The sequence below is a fragment of the Erinaceus europaeus genome, chromosome 5 (genome assembly GCF_950295315.1).
Source record: "Erinaceus europaeus chromosome 5, mEriEur2.1, whole genome shotgun sequence".
NCBI lineage: Eukaryota > Metazoa > Chordata > Mammalia > Eulipotyphla > Erinaceidae > Erinaceus > Erinaceus europaeus.
Window position 1 is genome coordinate 37,218,591 of NC_080166.1, and position 15,280 is coordinate 37,233,870.

General features: G+C 40.7%; 1 protein-coding gene across 3 annotated transcripts in view; it reads right to left on the reverse strand.

The window, feature by feature from the left end:
• The window catches only part of ADAMTS12 (ADAM metallopeptidase with thrombospondin type 1 motif 12), a 422,633-nt gene that overhangs the window by 243,044 nt on the left and 164,309 nt on the right, over nt 1-15,280 (reverse strand). The gene's annotated exons all lie outside the window — the stretch shown is intronic.

A 15,280-nucleotide genomic window follows, 5' to 3' on the forward strand; every position in this document is an offset into this window, starting at 1 on the left:
TGAGTAAGGGCAAGAGACTGGCATACTTTAATGATGAAATTTTAGTCACTATCAGGCCACCCCATCATCTGGGGCCCTAGTCGAGGAGTCCTGGGATTTCCCACACAAATATGGTGAGCCTAGACATCAAATAGATCCCTCTCTCCATTATCACTGATCATCTCCATCAGGAACAACATAATGGACCCCTTTGTGGGTACAATGGTAGAGAATGTTCCATCCTCCAAAAGGGGGGTCGGATAACATACTCTATCTACCACCTGAAGAAGATGGGTTCTGAAATTGGTGCAATTCAGAATGTTCCTATTAATGACCACAGAATGCAAGTTTAGACCTACAGGGATGTAGAAGTTACATAGGCTCTTATGTGGAATGTAGACTCCAGATCACATCAAATACATAGAGTTTACAGTCATCAATATTTATATACTTTTCCAATATTTGGGAGCTACGCTGTTCCCTGATCTAACCTTCTGGCCCTTTTTCCAGCCATGACATCATCTCTCCAGACAATAACTTGGGTCCACCTGCATATCAGACGTCAGGCTCAGGCAAAAATTTAAAAGTCATGGGCCCTTTGGAATATACATAAAAATAAACTTACTATTTCCAAAACAGAGACCCCAAATCTTCATCTGCAATATTCCAGCCTTTAGGTTCATGATTAATCAACAATTTGTATGGCTTTATATGTTAATTCTTTTTCAGCAACCAGGCTCCAGAGGCTACCATGATGTCAACCGGACTTCCCTGGGCATATGACCCCCCACCAATGTGTCCCAGAGCTCTGCTCCCTCAGAGCCCTGCCCCATTAGTGAAAGAGAGAGACAGGCTGGGAGTATGGATTGACCTGTCAATGACCATGTTCAGAATGGAAACAATTACAGAAGCCAGACCTTCCACCTTTTGCACTTCATAATGACCCTGGTCCATACTCCCACATGTTTAAAGAATAGGAAAGCTATAGGGGGAGGGGATGGGATACAGAGCTTTGGTGGTAGAAATTGTACCCCTCTTATCCTATGGTTTTGTTTAGTTTTTCCCTTTTATAAATAAATACAAGCTTCTTTGGAGTCTAGAAATATGGGTCAGTGGTAGAGTGCATACTGTATTTTATTTTTATTTTTTAATATGGAAATGGTTGCTTAACCTCTGTTCATGGCTTATATTTTTCTTTTTAATTTTTTTTCTTTTCAAAAATTTTATTAATGACTAAATATTGATTTACAATGTTATAAGATCACAGGAGTTATTGAAAATTTTGCCTGCAGCTTACTGGCTGAAAGGTGGTAAGATATAAAGCAGGACAAAATGATTAATATGAATAGGAACCAAAAAAAAGTAGGAATAGAGCAGATGAGAATAGGGGGTCTTAGGGTAGAAAGAACCGACAGACTCTGTTTTAGGTATATTCCTAGAGGCCCCTGAGTTTAATAGCTAACAAAGAGGTGGACAAATATGTTGTCTGGGAAGATTATGTAAGAGTTGAGAATGGGGCTAGAAAGTTGGATTAGGATACAGAGTAGCTCTCAGTCTTGAATAACATCTATGAATAAAATTAACTGTTTACCCCATCAACCATGGCCCATATATATTCATATTTAGCACTAGATACTATATAACTTCTGAGTCCCTGTAGTTCTGAGCTCTGTAGTTCATGGTTACAGCTGGGAACATTCTAGGATACACTCATTTCAGGGTCAGTCTTCCTTGAGTGGCAGAGTAGGATGACCCAGCCTCCCTTCATAGAGTGGGGCAGTCCTTACCATTGCTACTTTATAGGGAAAACAAGTTTCTTAAGTGGCCCATGAGAGGGCTTATGATGACATTCTTGGTGGAAGTGACCAATGATGGTGTATAGAGGGGTCTATTATAGGTCTAGGCCCATCCTATCTCTGCACAAATCCAAGAATTGGTCTTGTATTGACCAATAAGACCATCATTAAGTGAGCCAGTTTCTTACCTTATGCAGTATTCGTTGCCCTTTCTTTTATCTGATGAGCTTAGACTTTCTCCTAGTACTGAGTGTCATTTATTGTATCCAACTGATAATAGTTTTCTGAGGTCTCTCTTCTTTGTCCTTTTCTACTAGATTACCAAACTTACTAGGTCTAGTCTTGCTGGGAATACTGTGAGAACCAGGTTGAGTGTGGTGAGGTTTCTCCCAATGAAAAATGGGGAACTGAGGAAAGGAAGCTTCCTGTCAGACTCTCTCTTTCTGTGGTTGAGCTTGGGAGAGGTAGGGACCTCAGTTTTCCTCCTTCCTGTTAGCTTACTCCCTGTCTCCTTGCATTTTTCTGCCTCCAGGGGTTTGGCATTCCTTAAAACATTAAGCTGGCTCCCCTGCTTCACCCTGCATTCCTTGATACAATGGCCCACTCTCTCATGCTTTCTCATTATCTACATATCAATGTTCTGCTTTGTCTAACAAATGACTTAAGGTCTCCTCCATATTTCCCCACCCATTATGCTCATTTAGTATATTCTTTTTCTATCCTCAAGACCCTCCCTGCCTGCAGGGTATTATTAGTCCTACCAGCTAAACCCCTCACAACAGTTGCTAAGGAAGTTGCTGTCTTTCCCAGCCCCCCTTTTACCTTTCTCTGCCCCTTTCCTAACCATGTATGTTATTGTCAAGCCACTTCTGTTTCTGACTTGCCACTTCCGGTTTCTGGCCTTTGAGAGCCTTAGTGTGGGAATGAATAAAGATTTTGTTTCTTTCTTTCTTTCTTTTTTTTTTTTTTTGCCTCCAGGGTTATTGCTGGGGCTTTGTGCATGCACCACGAATCCACTGCTCCTGGAGGCCATTTTTTTCCTTTTTTGTTACCCTGGTTGTTTTTTATCGTTGTTGTGGTTATTATTATCGTTGTTATTGATGTTGTTGTTTTTGGATAGGATGGAGAGAGGAGGGGAAGACAGAGAGGAAGAGAGAAAGATAGACACCTGCAGACCTGCCTCACCACCTATGAAGCAAGTCCCCTTCAGGTGGGGAGCCGGGAGCTCGAACCCGGATCCTTATGCAGGTCCTTGCACTTACCCACTGCGCTACTGCCTGACCGCCTGAATAAAGATTTTGAAATGCCTCGCCACCACCAGCTCGATTCCTGGGTCATCTCTCTCGCATCGCTAGTCAGGCACAGTCTAATCCCAGAGGGTTATTAAGCACTTTTACTTTGAGTTATTTAATTTCCCCTTCTGGATACATGTGTACCTACCTATACCCAGTACCCTAGGCCCTAGCCTATATCTAGTATCTATAACTTTGTTATATAATGTGCCATCTGAAATGGAACTAGGTAGTCCCATGTGTTATAAAAGATCTTACCAGATTAGAGGAGTTAGAAGATTAACATCTCAGAACAGGTGTCTCTGGTGACAATCTGCACTAACAAGTCAACAGCAGTATAATGTTGCATGGAAATACTGGTAGTATTAATTTAGTTGAGATCAACAGAAGCAGCATGAAGGTAAAGGATCAGAAAGAAGAAACATCAAGAAATAAGGGCATGGTCCTAGAGGTTCTAGGACTAAGAGAAATAAGAATCTTAAAGAGAATGGGAAGGGTTTTTTGTAGTATTAGAAAGAGTTTAAAATGGCAGTAATTAACTGTTATTATAACCAAGTTAGTTGGTGATTTGTTTTCCTATGAAAATGCAATGGTTAGGATCTACTGTAATATGTAATACTGTAATATAAAATAACACCTTACTATGCTTTATGCACTTTAGGGGTATCTACTAATCACTCTATCTTAGATACTGACAAGGCCAAATGGTTTTGATCAATCTGCCCTAAGGTTAAAGATAACAACATTGAGTTTGAAATATTCAATACTTAGACTATAGAAAATATGTATACCCTTGGAATATACCTAAAATAGACCTACTGGTTTTTCCAAAACAGAGACCCCAAATCTTCATCTGTAATATTCTTGCTTTTAGGTTCATAGTTAGTTAACAATTTTCTCTACTTTATATCGTAACTCTTTTTCAGCCACCAGGTTCCAGATGATACCATGATGCTAACCTGACTTCCCTGGGAAGATGACCTCACCAATGTGCATTGGAGCACCACCTCCTCAGATCTCTGCCCCACAAGAGAAAGAGAGAGACAGTCTAAGAGTATGGATCAACCGGTCAATGCCCATGTTCAGCAGGGAAGCAATTACAGAAGCCAGACCTTCCAACTTCCACAACCCAATAATGACCCTGGGTCCATACTGCCAGACGGATAAAGAATAGGAAAGCAATCTAGGGAGGAGGTAGGATTTGGAGTTCTGGTGGTGGGCATTGTGTGGAACTGTACCCCTCTTATCCTATGGTCTTGTTAATGTTTCCATTTTGTAAATAAAAATTAAAGAAAATATGTATACTCAAAGTTATGTTCTAGGCAGTTAGCTAACTTAAAGTATTAATTCTATTCCCCATATATTAAATTAATAGTGATTTATGAGAATACAGGTTAATAGGATTATATAATGTCACACCTTTCCCAAATGCATACTTTACATGTATAATATGAGGCCCTGGGATTGATGCTGGGCAACACCGCCCCCCCAAAAAAAGAAAATGAAAAGCACATTGAGATAGAAATAAATGGCATCAAAATCAAAGATAACACCCAGGTTCATGGCCTCTACCTGAAGGGGGCAAGTATTCAACCAAGTATTGCATAGTTTCACCTAGAAAGACAGTGTTAGATTGAATTTCAAATAGTCATACTCAGAATGTTCCTAATTAAGTCATAACAATTTTTAGGTTACAGAAATATCTTCTACTCATCAGTGAATTCTTGTCATAGAGACACTTTGATTTGAATAACTAATTTCATTTCCTTCTCTCAGTTATGTCTAGAACGGGAATCATTTAGGCAATAACTAGTGAGTGAGTACATAGAGTATAGTTATCATTTTATTGTAAATCAGTCTCATTATTTTCCTGCTTATTTTATTTTCCTCAATTACTTTTCTTTCTTGCTTACTCTCTTCTAATCTAAATTCTATGGCCATTGTCTCTATGTTTGGGAGCCCTGTTGATTTCTTTGTGAACCCACACAAACAATACATAGATCAAAATCCCATACTGAGTCCATTTCCAAATTCCTCTTTGCAATTCCCCTCTAGCCGTGAGGGTCAACGGTGCTTTTAGAACATACAAGAAAAGTCATTCTAGCTTGAAATCTGTTTGTAAAAAAAGCTCCTGTGAGAACTCAAAAGGATGTTATTCTGTCTGTTGGTGGCTCCCATTTACCTAGTTCTGTTTTTGCTTCCCTGAAACTGATTTCCTCAGCAGTGAGCTGATGGCACCCACTGCTGCTGACTGGGCACTTCCATATACAATAAGTCCTGATAAAACAATATGTGCTGAGGAATTAAGTATAGCTCCTTGATTAGCCCTTTTCATGATACTGATTTTCTCTTTTGTTTATCTCACACTATGAAATTCTGACAGCTGAGTGGGAAGCATCTTAGTTTCAGAAACATTAATTCAGACCTTAAAGACCCCAGGTGACAAGCTTTTCACAATTACATATCTAATATAGAATTTGGGATATTTGACTTGTGTTTGTTTTTCAAGATGTTAGTCTCTACCAATTCCTAAATTTATTTTAGAAATGAGGCCAAGCTACATGGAGCCTTGCCAAATTGTCATGTCCTGCCATGAATCAAAATACAGCTGTGTCCAAGTCATGACCCAGCCAGTGGTCCACAGGCAATTTGGCAAGACCAAGGCCGGATGTTGGGGTGAGGGAGCCAAAGGTCTGTAGTACAGCTGGATAAGATTGTATTAACTTATTTCATCTGCATTCACATCTTTGCATAAAAGGGACTCAGTGGGTAATGAGACTTGTGTTGAGAAGTCAAATTAGTTCAGCTTTGCTGGTTTATTACATGAATCACAGCTTCTCAGCTACTTCACTGATCTTGGACTTGATCTCACCTCTGTTCTTTATCTTGTAAGCCCTCTGAACTCTTCCTCCCACATCTGTCTCCCATAGAAAATATAATGGTGGGAGTCGGGCTGTAGCGCAGCGGGTTAAGCGCAGGTGGCGCAAAGCACAAGGACCGGCATAAGGATCCCGGTTCGAACCCCGGCTCCCCACCTGCAGGGGAGTCGCTTCACAGGCGGTGAAGCAGGTCTGCAGGTGTCTATCTTTCTCTCCCCCTCTCTGTCTTCCCTTCCTCTCTCCATTTCTCTCTGTCCTATCCAACAACGACGACAACAACAATAATAACTACACAATAAAACAACAAGGGCAACAAAAGGGAATAAATAAATAAAATTTAAAAAAAAGAAAATATAATGGCATCTTTATTCATTCTCACATTCAATATAATGTCACCAAGTGTTGCAGTCATTTGGTCCCTAAAAGAGGCAAATACATTTCAATGATGAGGAATTTTAATAATCTCCTTTTCACAACTTGTTTCCGCTTCTCTTTCCCATCCCCAAATGTTTATCTGCACTTGTTTTTAAAACCATTCTTTAAAGAGCACTGAGAACTGTATAGCTCTCTGGGATTGTATGTACATTTGGTGACTATACTAATACCTACTGCCATCATATAAAGCTCTGGTATTGCCTGTTCTACTGAGAATAAGCTTTTTGGGTTTTTCTCGATCTTTATTTACTGAATCATTTATCAACAGAAAAATAATTCTAATTAAATTGCAAAGAATGTCAACAACAAATATAACTGTCTTATGCATAAGTTCATTTAATGCTGATAATCATTCCAGAAGACAAAATGCATTGGTACAATTGTTCCCAACTTATAAAGAAACTGAAGACAGAGAGAAATCAGGTAAAATACCCAAAGTCACTGAAGCATTACTAAGAGGTAATGCTAACATAGTTTCAAACTCTGAGATAGGACAGAAGAGATAATGAAATGTTCCCACACAGACCTGCATATGAAATATCCCAGGTTGGACTCCAGCACCACCAGTTGAGGAATCTGGGTAAAATTCTAGTCAAAAACAAGCAGACAAACAAATGAGAAAATCTTTGGGTCTAGACATCATGCAGTGTCTAATGTTGGGATTGAGATCCTATTCTGTTTTATGTGTAGCCTCTGGCTCTGTCCATCTCTCCAGGATTATGTGAATTCTTGATATTTAAGTACCAAGTATATATTTGATTTGGGGAAGGTCATTAATAGTACAACCCTGGAGATAGTTTGTAAGACAAGGCCATAGGAGCAACAGAGACAGTGATCACATTCACTCATTGGAATTACTTTTTTGTATTGCTCTGTGAAGAATGTTGCTTGTCATGGGTGGAGGTGAAGCAGGAACCTGCAGTATATTTGGAAGGGCACCAGAGCCTGTTTGTGTAGCAAGAACTTCAAGTCCTCCAGGAAATACTTTGAACCACCAAGTGTCTCGGGAAATTCTCTCTGAAAGCCCTTGTTAAGCTGCAGCTAGCAGTCCAAAGTATTTCCTATATGTTTCAAACTACTAATTGAAAAAGAAGCAAATGCTCTAAGTCAGCTGAAAAAAAATGTCCAAGATCCTGGCCTTGGAAATCTTTGTGTTCACTTGGGTGGGAAGTCTGGGTGAGACTAGAAGTGGGAGAAAGTTCATGCTCTGGGAATACATTGAGTAAGCAAGTCATTTACACACTGGGCTGTCATTTGAGTTTGAAGCACTGGCCTGGATTCTGAGCTAGGGACACAAGTCAAGTTAGAAGGAAGAACTTGATATTTGGATAAGGTAGGCACATAAGCTGTTTTTGGAATCTTAAGTGCAACAGATGAGGCAAATAAAATCACATATTTTCTAATGTGATTTCTTCTCTCTGTTAGGGCAGTCTTCAACTTGCTGCATATTTCTATGTACTGATTAATCTTTCTGACTTGCTTTACTACTGCCTAAGTTTGTTTCTGTCATAGGAATTTCATACTTGCTCTTTTCTATGCTTGAAATATTCTCCCTCTCTATCTACATATTAGCTACTTAATTTTTTTATATTTATTTATTTGTTTTCCCTTTTGCTGCCCTTGTTGTTTATCATTGTTGTTATTGTTGTCATCATTGTTGGATAGGACAGAGAGAAATGGAGAGAGGAGGGGAAGGCAGAGAGAGGGAGAGAAAGAGAGACAACTGCAGACCTGCTTCACTGCCTGTGAAGCTACACCCCTGAAGGTAGGGAGCCGGGGGCTCAAACCGGGATCCTTATGCCAGTCCTTTTGCTTTGTGCCACCTGCACTTAACCCGCTGTGCTACTGCCCGACTGCCTCTACATATTAGCTTCTTATCATTGCAATTTCAGATCAAATTCTTTTCAAAAATTCATTTTTTTGAGAGAGAAACCAAGATAGAACTAGAGGGAGAAACACCAGAGTAGCACACATCACTCATCTCTAGAGTAGGCACATGCTGCCCTGAACAGATAGGCATCCCAGTAACATGAAAATTTGTTTTCATTATTTTTTTATGATTAGCCTTCTGTTTCCAGAAGCCATACCCCTCCCATTTCTTTATTTCTTTATTCCTACCTTCCACTTGATGGGACAGAGAAAACTTGGGAGGGGAAGGGGATATAAAGTGGGAGAGAGAAAGGCACTTTTAGCACTGCTTCACCACTTGTGAAGCTTCACCCTGCACATGGGGTGACTAGAGACTTGAATGCAGGTCCTTGGGCATGGTAATATTAAACTCAATCTACTGTGCCACTGCTGGGCCCTAAGAACCTGCAAATTCTTATCCATGCATGTCCTGCATTCTACCCAGTAAACAACTTCCCTGACCACTAATTCCAATTTAAATATTACTCTCTCAAAGAGATGATTTTTCCAGTTACTTTTCTTCTTCTTCTAGCGTTTGCCCTTCTTCCGTAGCCAGTCAACAGCGTCAGATTGAGCCTGATGTAAAGTTTCGAGACCTCCTTTGAATCTGGAGAGGTGGCAGTCATTGACTAAATGTCATTTAGTCATTACTAAATACAATCTAAAATACAATCTTACCCTCCATTGCTGTTTATGCTAGCAGCCTGCTTGTGCTTTTATAGCACATATTGCAACCTCTATTTTTTGATTGGTTTGATTGTCCTATTTTTTGTTTTTAACATTCATTCCCTTTATTGGGTAGGCCCATTTCTAGCCTTCTGAGAGTTCTCCAGACTGTTTTCCACAGGGGCTGGAGTAATTTACATTCCCATCAGCAGTGCAGGAGGGCTCCTTTGTCCCCACAACTTCCCCAGAATTTGTTGCTGCTATCTTTATCTCATGTATGATATTCTCACAGGAGTGAAGTGGTATCTCATTGTTGTCTTTATTTGAATTTCTCTGACAGTCAATGACTTGGAGCATTTTTTGATATGTTTCTCAACCTTTCAGATCTTTTCCTGATAGTCCAGAAACTATCAAATACTTAGAGGAAAATATTGGCAGAACTCTTTTCCACATAAATTTTAAAGACATCTTCAATGAAACAAATCCAATTACAAAGAAGACCAAGCCAAGAATAAACCAATGGGACTACATCAAATTAAAAAGCTTTTGTGGGATGCAGAAGGTGGAAGGTCTAGCTTCTGTAATTGCTTCCCTGCTGAACATGGACATTAACAAATTGATCCATACTCCATACTTCCACCTTCTGCATCCCACAGTGACCTTGGGTCTATACTCCCAGAGGGTTAAAAATAGGAAAGCTATCAAGGGAGGGGATAGGATACGGAGATCTGGTGGTGGGAACTGTATGGAGTTGTATCCCTCTTATCCTATGGTTTTGTCAGTGTTTCCTCTTTTTTTGCCTCCAGGGTTATTGCCTGCACCATGAACCCACTGCTCCTGGAGGTCTTTTTTTTCCCCTTTTGTTGCCCTTGTTGTTGTAGCCTTGTTGTTATTGATGCCGCTTGTTGTTGGATAGGACTGTTGGTATGCTTCTGGATTCTGCTTGTGAAGCCTTCTGATTTTATCATCACATTGGGTTCACTTGTGTTGCTTGCTATGTGTTCTGTTTGCATGTCCACTGTTGGCTGGGCACCCCCCTGCCTCCGGGATATTGGTTTGGTCTCCTCCCCACCCCCGCCTCTGGGACACTTGGTTTAGTCATCGCTGGTTCAAGCTTCTTCCTTCTCCCCGCCCCATATTGTACGTATTTCTTTTGTTCCTGACTCTGCCTCCTGAGGAGGACAGAATTGGGTCGTGATTAGAAGAGATTAGTTTTTTTGGACTGCATCCCCGCTCATCAATAAAGATCGAACTGCGTTCTCAACTCAGCCATGAGTCTCTGGTCGTCTCTGTCTCACGCCCACGAAGTCAGCCTGGCAAAAATGACAAAATGGTGCCTGAACAGGGACATGAACCCTGGACCCTCAGATACTATGATACTATGGCCATTAGTTAAAAAGAAAAGGGGGAATTGTTGGTATGCTTCTAGATTTTGCCTGTGCGCTTGTGTTGCTTGCTATGTGTTCTGTTTGCACGCCCACTGTTGGCTGGGCACCACCCCTGCCTCTGGGATATTGGTTTGGCGTCCCCCCCCCCCCACCTCTGGGACATTTGGTTTAGTCCTCGCTGGTTTGTGCTCTTTTCCTTCTCCCCACCCCCTATGGTACGTAGTCCCTTGGTTCCTGACTCTTCTGCCTCAGGAGGGAGGTAGGAGAGAGATGTAAGACAGGAGAATTGTGTTGTGATAAGAAGAGATTAGTTTGTTGTACCGATTCCCCACTCGTCAATAAATACTGCTCTCCGCTCAGCATGAGTCTCTGGTCATTTCTGTCTCCCGCCCACGAAACCAGCCGGGCGAAAACAACATAGGACAGAGAGAAATGAAGAGAGGAGGGGAAGGGGGGGGAGAGAAAAACACCTGCAGATCTGCTTCACTGCCTGTGAAGCTATGTCCCTGCAGGTGGGGAGCCAGGAGCTTGAACTGGGATCCTTATACTGGTCCTTACGCTTTGGGCCTCATGTGCTTAACCTGCTGTGCTACTACCTGACCCCCCAGTGTTTCCTTTTTTATAAATAAAATTAAAAAAAAAAATATATATATATAGGGCACCAAAGTAAAAACCCTGTGGTGAGGGAAAGTGAACATTCAGCTTCCCAGGGCAGCAGGGGTGTGGTGGGTGGGATGGGACAGTCTTTTAGTGGTGGGAATGGTGTTTATGTACCCTCCCATTAAAATGTAGTCATATAAACCACTGCTTAATTAATATGACAGGGGAAAAATTGATCATATGTCTAGAACTTTTTAAAACAAAGACTGAGTCTTTTTAATACATAGGCTGAGTCTTTGATATGTTGACTCTCTAAAAAGCCTAGACCAGGGAGAACAGAAGCAACTGGTGGCACCGCTATATACAAGATGCTGGGTATTATACAGCAAACCCTAACAAAGGGACTTTTCAAAGTTAACCCAATTGCCAAATAATTTGATTATAGCAATAGCTATCTATTGCCTTCTTAAGCCCTAAGACAGTAGGAACTTCCTTCTTTCTCTATAAAGCCCATAATTACCCCATTCTTGGAACCTCTAGGGTGGGGCTCACTTTTTCCTTCATGCTATCAAATGATACTGCACCTGCTGATCCCAGCATAATCAATGCAATGTGTACCACACCTCAGCATGCTTCACTTTGCACTGTGTTAGAGACATCAGGAGTGGAATGTCAACCACTTAGCCTCATTACTCAGGTGAGAACTTTCCTTTCTCATAAGATTCTCTAATTACACTTCTGGTGGTTCACTTCCTAACAAAGCCCCAAAACTTGGATATAGACCATGTGCCATGAGATAGGGCATATGTACACATGTATCCGTAAATTAGGGTAAAAAATATATACCTGAAAGCAAAAGTGCACAATAGTTTGCAGTGAGTCAATAAATTAAGCAAGCAAGTAGAAATATCTAAAGACACCTTAAAGTGCCTAATGAAATATTTTCTACTTAGACCTAGATATGTTCCTTACCTTCTCCCTATTACACTTCCCTCAGTCACTCCAAAGCTAACCTTATAAAAGTAAGGACTACGAAAGCTGAGTAAGGGCAAGAGACTGGCATACTTTAATGATGACTCTTTAGTCACCCCATCATCTGGGGCGCTATTTGGGGAGCCCCAAGATCCCCACACAGACATGTTGGACCTAGACCTCAAAAGATCCCTCTCTCCATTATCACAGGTCACATTTTTTTTTGTTTGGAAACAAAATTTTGCTTACAGAACAACAAAAATAGCAATTGTCCAGATGATAATTTTACTGTTCTTTAATTTAATTTTTATTTACAAAATGGAAACATTGACAAGATCACAGGATATGAAGGGTACAACTCCACACAATTTCTACCATCAGAGCTCCATATCCAATCCCCTCCCTAGATAGCTTCCCTGTTCTTTATCCCTTTGGGAGTATGGACTCTGGATCATTGTGGGGTACAGAAGGTGGAAGATCTGTCTTCTATAACTGCTTCTCCGCTGAACATTGGCATTGGCAGGCCAATCCATATTCCCTGCCTGTCTCTCTCTTTCCCTAGTGGGGCAGGGCTCTGGGTAGGCAGGGCCCCAAGATGCATGTTGGGGTCCTCTGCCCAAGAAATTTGGGTTGGCATCATAGTATCATCTGGAACCTGGTGGCTAAAAAAGAGTTAGGATATAATGCATAACAAATTGTTGACTACTCAGGAACCTAAAGGCATGAATGTTGCATATGAAGACTGGGGTCTCCATTTTGGAAAAAGCTAGTAGGTCTGTTTTAGGTATACTCCAGAGGGCTCATGCCTTTACGTATTTTTGCTCTCACTTGACATCTAATATGCAGGTGGACCCAGGTTATTGTCTGGGGATATGGTGTCATAGTTGTAAAAAGAACCAGAAAGCTGGATCAGGGAAGAGAGTTGCTTTCAAATATGGGCAAAGTATATAAATATTGCTAACTTTAAATTCCACCAGTTTGATCTGGGGTCCATATTTAGCACAGGAGCCTATGCAACATCTATATCCCTGTAGGTCTGAGCTCACATTCTGTGATCATGGCTAGGAACATCCCAGGCTGCACTAACTTCAGGAGCCATCTTCCTTGGGTAGTATATAGACTATGTTGTCCAACCTCCCTTCAGAGAGTGGAACATTCCCTCCCATTGTTAATCCACATTGAGGGCAAGGTCCTATAGGGGCCCACAGAGGGGTCCATTATGTTATTCCTGTTGGAGATGACCAGTGACAGTGGCGAGAGGGATCTGTTAGAGGTCTAGGCCCAACATGTCTGTGTGGGAACCCCAGGGTTCCCTGAACAGGGCCCCTGGTGATGGGGTGTCCTTGTTGTGACTAAAGAGTCATCAATAAAGTATGCCAGTCTCTTGCCTTTATTATGCTTATAGTCTTGACTATCTGACATGGTTAGCTTTAGAATGATTAGGGGACATGGAGGTGAGGAGGGTATCTAGGTCTAAGTAGAAAGTATTTCATTAGCTACTTTAAGGTATCTTTTTGGTTCTTTCTACTTGCTTGCTTCATTTTTTGACTCACTAAAAATTATTGTGCACTTTTCTCTAAGGTATATATTTTCCCCTAACTTATGGATACATGTATATATTCCCTATCTCATGGGCCCTGGTCTAATCTAGGTTTTGAGATTTTGTTAAGAAGTGCGCCACTGTACTCTTTATCCATTTCTGGTATTTACTTCATGAAAGCATTTTACACTTTTGTCGAAAATCAATTAGACATAGAGAGAGAGAGAGGACAGTACTGTAGTGGGGAATGGGTTAGAACCTGGATTTTGTATCTGATAAAACAGCACACTACCCAAGTAAACTATTTAGCCTGGTCTTAATTTTATAGGTTCTGAAATGCCAACTTGTCTAAGAAAAAAAAGGGGGGGTTTTGCTCTCCTGCTTTGAGGCTGTTGAGAGAAACAATTATGACTGTATAAATGAATGCATTTTTATTGAGAATAATATCTTTCACTTATTTCCTTGAAATTCTTTCAGCCTATCTGGTAAGCATTGCTCAATTTTCACATTCATTTCCTGGGAACCATGACAAGTTATGGATGTGGGGATTGCCTATATACAGAGTGTTTGTAGAAAAATCAGAATCCTTTCCCTGCTACCTCCTGCAACACTTCTTGCAGGTTCTCTTGATTCCTCCCACCACCCCTGTTTGTTTGGGTTCAGAGAGGGAAGCTCATTGTATTAAGTATGACATAATTACAAAGGTGGAATTTTATCCGCTAATCACTTGGCAAAGGAAAATATTATAAACTTAATTAAGCAGTTTGAAATGATCCAGATCGTTCCGACTTCTCAGAAGGCTGTACAGTCCTCCTCTTGGTGTCTCTGCTGGTCCTACTTCTCCACCTTACGTGCTCTACTCTGCCTCCTTATTCTGTTCTTTTCAAAGACCTGTGAGAAGGAAGTATCTTATACAGCTAAATAGAGAGTACCTTGGTGGTGGGAGTGAAGTTGATTTAAGTCATCTCTGTAATTTCCAGGCTTGGCATGGTACTGGAAAACAGCAAATATTCACTGAGTCTGGGTTTCCTACAACTTTTCCTTATAAACTCCTATCATCACTCTCAATGACATTTTGATCAATTCCCTTGTATGTCTTTCTTTTGTCCTGATGGTCTTTTCTTTTCCAACAAATGAGAGAGCATCTTTCAGGTAAGAACTATACTTTATGCTTTTGCTTCACCCAGAGACTCTGAAGCAGGACATTCAGAATAATTTAATCTAGTTAAATTTCACAGTTTAATTATACTATGTTCACTCCCTTATCTTGGAGGAGAGAAAATTACAGGATCTCATTTCTAAAGACAGGAGATCCAACGTGACATCTCAAAGACAGATTTTACAAGGTAGAGGTGCAATGGGAGAACTATCATTTTGGGATACAAAAGAAAACCTAGAAGGGTAGCAAATTTAGACACTTAAAATATACAATCCAAATAGAAACTGAATCTATAGAGGACAAAAGTTTAAGTTGACAATACTAACACTCAAAGTGAATAATTATGGGGCCAGGTGGTGGTGCAACTGGTAAGACTGTACATGGTAGTTACCATGCACAAAGTCCCAGATCCTCAACCATAGGAGGAAGCTTCAGGAGCAGTCAAACAATACTTCAGGTGTCTCTCTTTATCACTTTCTCTTTTTCACTCCTTCCATCTCAATTTCTTTCTCTCTTTATCAGATACACATTAAAAAATAAAACAAACAGATGACTAATTATAATAAAAAGACTTACTAGGATAACCTATTAACTTCAAGAGGATAGAACCAGGCAAAGGCAAAAAGTTTAACTGGAACTGACTTGCCGGCTTCAGGAAAATCACTC